Below are 10,263 nucleotides of genomic sequence, written 5' to 3' on the forward strand. Positions count from 1 at the left end.
TAACAGTGCAGAGAATAGATTTAGAGATTCAAGACCTCCTTTCCCCCTGAGACCTCCACCGCTGTTTCGTAGCATCGGACTCTCTGGGCTCTGGGCTAGCCTTCCCCCACACCGGCGACTCCGTTACAGTCTCAACGGATCCAGAACTGTGCTTCCTGCAAATATGCACCAGGCAGAACCTTCGGACACATGCACCTTTACAGATTTAAAAATGAAAAACTTTGGTCAGAAAGAGGAGATCGCATCAAATTATGTTGATGTGCTTTCAGAGGACACGATCAAACCTGAAGAGAGCTCTGATCTTCAGAAGACAGCTGCATTCAGGTCAGACGTACGTTCTTTGGTGTCAAAATGTTCTCAAACCCAAGTCAAGCAGCATGATGGAAAGCTTCCTTCACGTCTGAGTGTACCTGTGACAGCCAACGGAAAAAACACAGGAAGGCAAGCCCGACTGTTGACTTCGTTTCAGTTGTCAGAGGATCCTGCTGTCAAAGAGGAACAGCAAAAAGGGAAAAAAAAGAGACATAGGCCAGGGTCGGCAGGTAGACAGAAATATGTAGCTCCCATGCCAGATGTGAGGGAAGACGATGCCAAACACTGTGCCTGGCTACAAAGTCTTGGGATTGCAGATGGCAATGCAAGGAACTCCATCTTCTTACACCACCTTCAGAAGCCGTCAGTGGCCAGATGCAGCGCAACAATGACCCAAGGGGACCCAGAAAGAGCGACAGGTACTAGGAGGGACCGGCGGCCTCACTTCCTGCCCCCCATTAACCAGGTGGAGCCCCACCTACAAGTACCTCTCCTGTTTCCCAAAAACTCTCCCCCTCCCTCACCCTCTTCCTATCCTGACGCCCCATTCCATGCTCTACCTGTACCGCAGCTGCGCCCATTTTCATTGAAGAAAAAGTGGCGAGAACCAAGCAAAAACTACTGAGGCACATTTTACTCTCTCATGAATCCACACATCTGTCATAAGCGTGAATCTGTTGACTCACGCTTATGCGATACTGGATTCTCTCCAGCTTATCCGAAGACATTCCAAATTCAGAAGAGATCAATAGTTCCCTAATGAGTTTTAGGTCCGATTTAGAGGTTCTTCCTTCAAGAATTGTTAACAGACTTCATGATGTCCCAACCACCTCAACTGACTCCATTAAATGTGGAGATGCCACCTGTATCTGGGATCTCTCTCTCTCTCTTTGAGTCCTCATCTATCTCTCACGACCACAGGTGAGGATTGGAACATAAATGAAATCATGAATCATGGGCTTTACTTTTTGGTGCACTCTAGACCAGAGCTACGCCCGTATTCTGCAGACAAGCTCCAGTCCATTTATCCGTCTCTTTGCCCATTGTGCCAGGCTAATTTTCATCGTTTGCTTCCTTGAATGTGCTTTTGTCATGTAATTTGCCTGCTTCTCCAGCAGAGGATGCTGTCCACAGAGCAGAGTAGAGGTCTCTGCTGATGGATCTTGATCAAACTGTGGCGGTTATGGCCTGTACAGAGAACCGCTGTGTGTTCCTGCTGAGGTGGGATCTGTGTGTCAGGACTAGAACACATGGGCCTCAGTCCTTCTCACCGCACAAATCCCCCCCAGCACATGTTTACTCTCAGACTGTTTGTGACTGGGGCCTTTTTTCTCGCACCCCCACCCCCTTACTCTCTGCCAAATAAACATTGCACCGGAAATTGCAGGGATATCTGGGATTTTTGAGGGTTCCCAATGGAAAGGAGGAGAGGGCCCTGGAACAAGGCTGCTCTCTGTGACACCTTGGAGGTGAGGCGAGGGAGAAGTAGCGGGCGTATGGGGGATCCAGATGGGGAGTGTGCCACCCTGGCTTGTTTGGTTATTGGGCACCAACACTAAGATGCATGCTCATTGACAAACTTCTGTAGGTGACCTGGTTTCCCTTGACCCCATCCTAAAGGCCTACAGTGTCTTGGAAAAGTCTTGCAAAAAATATAAGCACATTATATGAAGCTACAGTTACAGACTTTAAAGTATTTAATTCATTCAACAACACAAATAATGCACGTATGAAATGAAAGGAATTTTTTTTTGACAGATAAAAGTCTAAAAATGGTGGTGAACCTTGATATTTCGTGGTAAGCAGTGGTGGTTTTTGATACGGGCCATATTCCCATTAACAAGGGAATCACACAAAGACCAGATTTTAAAAACACATATTATCTTATTATCTGTCAGTTTTGTTCTGAATAGGTCTTCTATTGTTTCCATACATGTGCAGCCAATGAAAAATTGACAATCGGAGTTTCATCTGGAACTGGACTGCATTTCACCCCAGACTACTGTGCCTCATTTTCACTGAATGGCATGGCATTGGGTTGGTGTGTTCTGTAAGCTAGTTTCTCTTTTTCCGTTGTAAAAGTGACCCATGCGGCCCACCATTCTTGGGCTCCCTTCAGTTGTAGGTCCAATGATATGATACAATTAGGGTTAGGATGCAGCTACTGGCATTACCCAACACAGTCCATTGAGTGTGGTCACTGCTTGGGGCAAACACAACATTGAGTCACGTTTGTCGTCCCACTACTACGACGCAACACTAGCCATTTAGGTTTAACCCTGCCCACCTGGTGAGAGTCCAACTGGCAGCGGAAACCCTCCTCTGAATACTCCGGACCATAAAAGAACATACCAAACCGCACTGACCTGGGCCTTACTGCTCAGTGGAAATGAGACACCAGATATTTGCCTCCATTTCAATCGGTTTGGAGACAGAAGAAGAAAATTGAAAGAAAACAATCACTGTTCTTGACGCAATACTTGAGGCTGGCCTGTGATTGGGGTTTCATATTTTGTCGATTTGCCTTTGCTAAATATCTCCAGCTTCGTCAGATTGGATGGATATCATCTGTCAACATCAGTTTTCAGATGCTGACAGATTCTCAATTGGATTTAGGTCTGGACTTCATCTGAGTTTTCATTGATTTAAACCATTCCATTGTAGCTCAGTCTGTATGTTCAGTGCTGTCCAACTATTTTAAGAATTTTAAAACCACTTGTCATTTTCCTTCCATTTCACAATCACACACTACCTTGTGTTGGTGTATCAGTATGCCTCTAACGGCTATAGATGGTCAATCTCATTTCTTGGCTCTGCTCTCGTATTGCTGACATGTTTCTTGGTTGAGTGGGAAGGTGTGTGAGCTTGATTTATAATGAGCACTCCCTTGTGACTTTGAATGTTTGTTTTTGTCCCAGCTCACAACCCCAATCAACCACCACATCTTTAGTTGATAATAAAAACCTGCAGGTAAAACATAAATCCTGCCGTTGAAGCGACTGCATTAAAAAGATTATTTCTCGTAATGACTGTCTGCATCTACGTTCGTCTCACACGTTCTCTTCCCGCTGTGCCTCGTTTAAAGCGTTTCGGTTTCTCCTTTTCCTTCTGGGAAATCATCACCGGCCTGTAATTTGCTTATTCTGTCTGTTCCTTATACACTCCACATCTTCATTTCAGCCGGTTAGCTCAAATTCATGCGCACACTGGTTTGGGGGGGAAATAAACAATCCGTACCAACAAGAATTTCTCATTTTTCACCAACGCTTTTTGGCAAAAACATCTCAAAATCACAGAGTGATATGTTGTGTTTACAAGAAAATGGATATGCAGATGTAGATCCAGATGGGAGTGTGGTTTGGAGAGCACAAAATACAGCACATGTTGTGTTTGGCGGGCAGGCTCCTCATGGATGTGTGTGTGCGTGTTTGTGTGTGTGTGTTCGTGTGTGTGTGTGTGAGTGTGTGTGTGTGCGCGCGTGAGTGTGTGTATGTGTGGAATGATCACACACCTGACAAGTGTGTGATGGGTTTGGGTGTGTGAAAAGTATTTGCCCCCGTGCAGACTGCTTTGCTTCCCTCCACGTAATATTTTCAGATAAATAAACAAGTTTCAATACCAGGCAAAGAATCAGACAGTTTTCAATGGAATGATTTAATTTAAGATGGGAAAATAAACACCCAAATCAGCCTGGACAGTAATTACCCCGCTTTTAAATCTGGATTAGCTGTGATTTACCAGATGTCTTTGCTCAATTTCTCTAGCCACACCCCAAACTGATTACTGTAAGAGCTGAACAATGAAGAAGCCACTTGTGACATCGGACTCACATGGTGCTTTTCTGTACACTCAAAGATGCTTTACGACCGAATCAGTCATTCCTATTCACGCTCCCCAAGGTTTTAATGTTCTCCAATCAATGGACGATGTTGGGTGACAACGATAGCTCAACCCTAATCCTACCATATCGATGAACCGACAAATGAAGGCGGCCCAGGAATGGACCGTTCTGGTCTGTTTCTACCTTCCCGGTAGAAACAGACAAAATAGCATACCAAACTGCACCAACCCATGCCGAACCACTCAGTGGAAACAAGTGGCACAAGAGCACATGACTATTCATCCCAGAGGTCACGAAAGAACCCAGAACATCTAAAGCCCTGCAAGCCTCACTGACTTTCATTAAGGTCAATGTTCAAGACAGCAGCTGAGCCAAAACACTGCTGACCTAAAACAACAAAGGCCCATCTCACATTTACTAAAAAAAATAAATAAATCTTGATGATCCCCAAGAATTTTTGGGAAAATATTCTCTGAACAGATGAGACAAAAGTACTCATTAGAAGATGTGTGTCCCGATATAAATGGCAAAAACCTGACACAGATGAAGATCATAAAGATCCTTAATCTTAATGGTGTTGATCGTAAGATGGTCCTGCTTTGCTGCTGGAATGACATACCATCATTGATGGAAACATGAACTCTGCTCTCTACCAAAACATTTTGAAGAGGAAAGTCCAGCTGTAAGTTTCTGACCTTAAGTTAAAAAACAAGAGAGAGAAAAATACAAGTTAAGGGACCTCCAAGACATGCTTTTAATGGCCTTAGACATTTTATTTATACTCCAAGATCTTCCACAAAATCACAAAAATTTGCAAGGAAGAATGAACCAAAATGCCTCCACAGCGATATTGTAAACATCTGAGGGTACAACTAGTCATTTGGTTTAGGGGCGATTACTTTTCATGTAGGGTTTCAATTGCTTCTTTTCCTTTTTATGACTAATAAAATAGTCATAATAGCAGAGTAAATACAAAAATCTACATTTTTTTTATTTACTCTGCATATCTCTGTCTGATTTTAGAATTTGTTCTGAAATAGAAGAAATCTGTAAGGGGCCAAATACTTTTTCAGAGCATTTTACTACCTCCTCTCTCTCTTCTTATCCCTTTTCCAATCCACGTTTCAGTGCTTGGGAAGTGAACAGGAGAGCTCCGGTTTGTTTTTGGTCTAAAAATACATTTGGACTTAAACTCCCCCTTCTTCCATTATTTCTTACTGGCAGTCCTTTAACTTTACTCTAACTTGTTTTTTCCCCCCCCTCTTCTATTTTCTGCTCTGAAACGGTTTGTGCGTTCTGTTTTGTTTATCAGCCCATGTTGTGCAGATTGACATGCTAATATATGCAACATATTTTGAAAGTGCATTCAGAAAACATGTGAAATGCAGTTAAAATGCAGTAATTTGTGTATTTTACCAGGACTTTCCCATCATTGCAAACCCGAGGACCCTACAAGATTCTTCAGTTGATTCCTTATTGGTATTTTTCAGAAATATCCACTCAACCGTTCCAGGCCAGTGACTTTAATACCAAAAACAAACCATAGAAAAAGCTGCCATACCAACCAAGTACTTGGTATGGGAGAACAGTAGAGCAAAAACTGGATGAATGCTTTAAAGTGGCGATTTTATAATCATCTGTTACTTTATGACAGACAGGAATGAAGTTTAGTGAAATGGTGTATCCAAGTCTGCTTCAGACTGAAAATCACTGGACATTTGAGGTTCCACTTATCCATTAAACTAAAACATAAGAAGAGGACAAAAGGCTTAATTTGAGACAAATTCCTTGTGTTGTCCCAAACAGATTTCCTTTTCCCTAAAACTTTTTTTTTTTTAAAGTGTACTTACCAATGAACCACATGTGTTTGTGAGCCAAATTCAGACCAGTTTTGAACTGTGGTGAGGCACCCCGGGAACTGCGCAGGAACTCTCAGACTTCATTGGGCCAAGTCTTTGGGAACGTTGCCTTTATGTGCAGTTTATCCTTCAGGACAATGGGATGAAACAAAATCAGAAGTTGGAGGCATAATGACGGTCTAGTGCTGATTGAGAACACTAAAATGTGGTTTCTTCTGGACAGCAACTAAAGAGCTTAGAAAAAGTCAAAGCACGAATGGAGTGTTATTGGTTTGTTTGTAAGACGAAATGTTGGTTCATCTTCTAAATTATGTTTGCATGACTATGTGCCAAATGTCAACTGACTTGGTAAACCACAAGAACAAAAGAAACAATTCAATGAAAACCAGTTAATTATTCTCATGAACCAGAGAAAAGGCCACCAAAATGTTCAAAACTAAACACCAGTATCATTCATACTCGTAGATTAACATACTTTAAAATTGGGCAGACATATTCAGTAGATTAGAACATAATTGACCCTGCGTGCGCTGATAAGATTTCTTGCATGGTTTGAGGAATTGACGGTTTTATGGGACAACCCTCTATCTCCATGTTGTCCAACTGTGACATTTGTTGAGCTCCTCATGCAAAAACCGCAGGAGGGTTGAAAAGTCAATTTATTTCAGAAAAGTCTTCACTTAATGAAACATTTAACATATAGTAATTACTCAGATGGATTCTTGAAAGTCTTTATTTCTGTTATGATTATGTTTAGCTAACAGTTAAGGAATAAGTTAAAGTTACATCAGACCAATTAAAAAAGAAAAGCATTTTTAAATGCAGAAACGTTGGGCTTATTGAAAAGCTTGTTTAATACCTGCATAATGGTTTTGATTTTCAAAAGGTGCTTTTAATCTGAAAAACCAAACTCATCAGGACAGATTTCATTGCTCAATATGACATAACAATACAAATGTGTCGGCTCTTTATAAATACTATTACTGGTAATATTGCCATATCAATCAGCACACATAATCCAAGATGTACAAGTGGACTCAGCTTGATACTAATTAACCACGTAGAGTTAAAAAAAAAACATTAAAATTGCAGGAATGTCTAAGTCATTAGAGGCTAAAGATAAAAAAAAAATTGTATTTGCCTCAAACATTTGCACACCTCTCTTTGCACACACGAGTAAATCCTTGTTACGGAAAAGGATTTATCTGATGCATGCACTGCTCTGCACCTTCATCACGGATGTCAAAACCTAAGCCTGTCTTAAGCACTTGGATTTTCACAAATGGCATAAATCTTCCCGCATTAATCGCATCAGCCACATCAGTTATAACCTGAGCAGAACAGCTTAAGCTGCAGTAAATACACCTTCTGAGTGTATGTGTGTGCGCGCGCGTTTGTGTGTGTGTGTGTGTGTGTGTGTGTGTAGTAGTCTGTCCTGCTTATGTGGAGCTCGTAAAGAGTCGGAGGAGTGTTGCAACAGGTTTGGCCGAGGTTCCCCTAAACAAACAGTCCACACCTGTCTTCCGCTCCTTTCTCAGTATAAACACAGTTGTTTTTCCCCCTTTCTCACAGATACACAAGGCTTCTGTTAAACTGCTATGACAACAGGAGCTGACTTGAAACACGACGCTGCGCTTTCAGCAATGTGAATGGTATTTTTATGTCCTTTGCAGATCTGGTCTTCCCCACCGGTCACACCCTCGCTCTGTCTTGTAGTTTATTTCCAGTGGCTTGTTTCTAAAAGTTTGGTTTTCCCCACCTGCTGCAGCCTGCCCCTTTTCAAGCTGTTCCTATACGACAGGGTGGGTTTATGGAGATAAATAGGGGCCATAAAGTTTGTTCAAATGGAAAGAAAAATTGTTAATTGCAAAAAGAAAAAAGATTTGAAACTGAAAAAAAATTTGAAATTGAAAAAAAAAATTAAAATGAATAAAGATTTCAAATGGGAAAAAGATGTAAAACTGACAAAAATGTTCAGATAAAAGGGAATTTTTCAATTTCAGATTTTTTTTTTCAGCTTCCAAACATTTTTTGTGTTTCAAGTATTTTTTTTTTTCAGGTTCAGTTTAAAACAGAAAAAGATTTTAAAATTATTTTAGATTTTTATTTTTAGATTTTTAATAATCTAAAATAAATAAATAAATAAATAAATAAATAAATAAATAAATACATTTTCAGTTTAAAATCTTTTCAAAAAGATTTTCAAAAGATTTGTTTTTTTTTTTTGAATAAACTTCATGGCTCCGATGTAGCTCCATCCAGGTTCCCAGTGGGATCTTAAAGCAGACGTGTGTCACTTTAACCGTAATGAGCCGTCAGCTCCGGATACACAGGTCAGAGCTCAGAGCAAGAGGCGGCGTCCGTTTTTCCCAAGAGAGGACTATGAATACGGACTCTTTGCTGTTTGCTGGAAATTCTGCATGTTGGTTCATGACGTTGAGGATCCAGACAACCAAAGCCGAACCGGCGTGTTGTTTTATGAGTCAATGGAAGTGAAAGTCCTGAAAAACAATCTATCCTTTTGAAAGGCCGTATTTATCACACGCTTGCTTTGTTTGCATGAAGGTGCTGTTGCATCACCTCCATGCCACTGACGGAGAGAGAGACGGATTGGTTGGGTAAACCTTGGCTGTTTGATAGATGCATACGTTTGCTCTCTGTGTAGGCCTCTGTTTGTGAGAAGACTTATGATGAAATGTTTGCTTCTTTCCGATGTCTTACTGCCTTGTAGAAAGTTTCTGCAAATATGCACCTACTGCGGAGTGATGACTGATAACTGGGTACGTTTGTTCAAGTTTTTAGCATGAGAACCAAGCTTTTATTCTGTGAACTCTAAATCTCTAGATTTAAAAAATATAGGCCTTAATTGTCCTCTATGAAAACTTAATTGGTACTTATAATGTGAGCTGTCAGTGAGTCAACTGAGGGCTAAAAGCAGGTCAATAGAGATTAGATAATGTGTATAGGACTAAATTACTAACGAACTAAACTGTTGTTACACATTTTTCTTGCCACAGATGTATCTAATATTTGGTTTTAACTTGGTTGAAATGAGGAGAAATTAAGATAATTGTGTGAAGTTTACCTGACCCATGTCATACAGATTAAAATACTATTATTCCTGATTCTCACCAAGTGAATGTAAACTTTTGAAATGGAGAAGTTATAAAGAAGCAACATCTCTAAAAACATTCTCGCTAAGTTTTCTTGCATTTAGCAAATAGAAATGATTTAGGTAATTCTAACAAACCTAAGAAAAACAAGTGTATGTGTGTTTTTATTTGGTGTATGTAAACATCGGGTTTTAACTGTATGTCACGTACAATGGGTCTTGTTTGTAAAGTGCAGATACTTCAGGAAGTAGGGTGTGAAACATTCAGTCCACATTAGTTACTGTTACTGTTGCCATGGCGCCACCGTCTCGCTTTCTTCTGTTTCCATATTTGTTGAACTTCTGTCCGTCAGAGGGTTCAAGCAAAATTTTATTTATACTCTTTATGAGATTCTCCAAGTGATCAAATATTTATAAACTGTATTAATCAGATGATAGGTCAGGCAGTTCTCCTGTTAGTCACATTGACCATGCCAAACAGAACAAACCAAACATGAATAGGAACAAAACCTCTACAAAACATAGGTTTGCAAAGTCACCTCTAAACAACCTACAAGACTTCTGGAACACATTTTTATGCACAAATAAAACAAAGTAGACATGTTTGGCTATAATTTCTAGCACCATGTTTGGAAAAACCCAAACATAGTTTATCAGCATAATTTTTGCAGTCATGATAGTGACCAATGGGAGATTTGGGGGGTAATCCGGGATTGTCTTGGAGGCACAAGACGTGAGTATCTTGTTTTAATTACTTGTAGTGTTGTTTAGTAAATCATGAAATGATGGAATCTGTTGTCTGTTTTTGTAAACATGAGGTCATATTTCAATTACTTTAGAATCTATTCTATCATATCCTAACATATAAGAGCCTGGAATTTACTGTATCTAAAATTTGTGTTATCTCCTGTACAAAACTCACTACAAAAGACTGAATCATTCTGTAGTTGGTTGTTGAACCTCATGTATTAACCCATCAGATTGCAGACTGGTCAAACTACTTCTGGCATGTGTGCAATATGAACATGTGGTCCCACATGACTGATTTGTTGGTTTGCAGGGTCGTTTTTAAAGGCTCACGGAGGATAGTAAAACTCCCTGGCGGCAGCACAAACGACAGCAGACATCCCTCAGTTTGG

The sequence above is a fragment of the Poecilia formosa genome, unplaced genomic scaffold (assembly GCF_000485575.1).
Source record: "Poecilia formosa unplaced genomic scaffold, Poecilia_formosa-5.1.2 Scaffold407, whole genome shotgun sequence".
Taxonomy (NCBI): Eukaryota; Metazoa; Chordata; class Actinopteri; order Cyprinodontiformes; family Poeciliidae; genus Poecilia; species Poecilia formosa.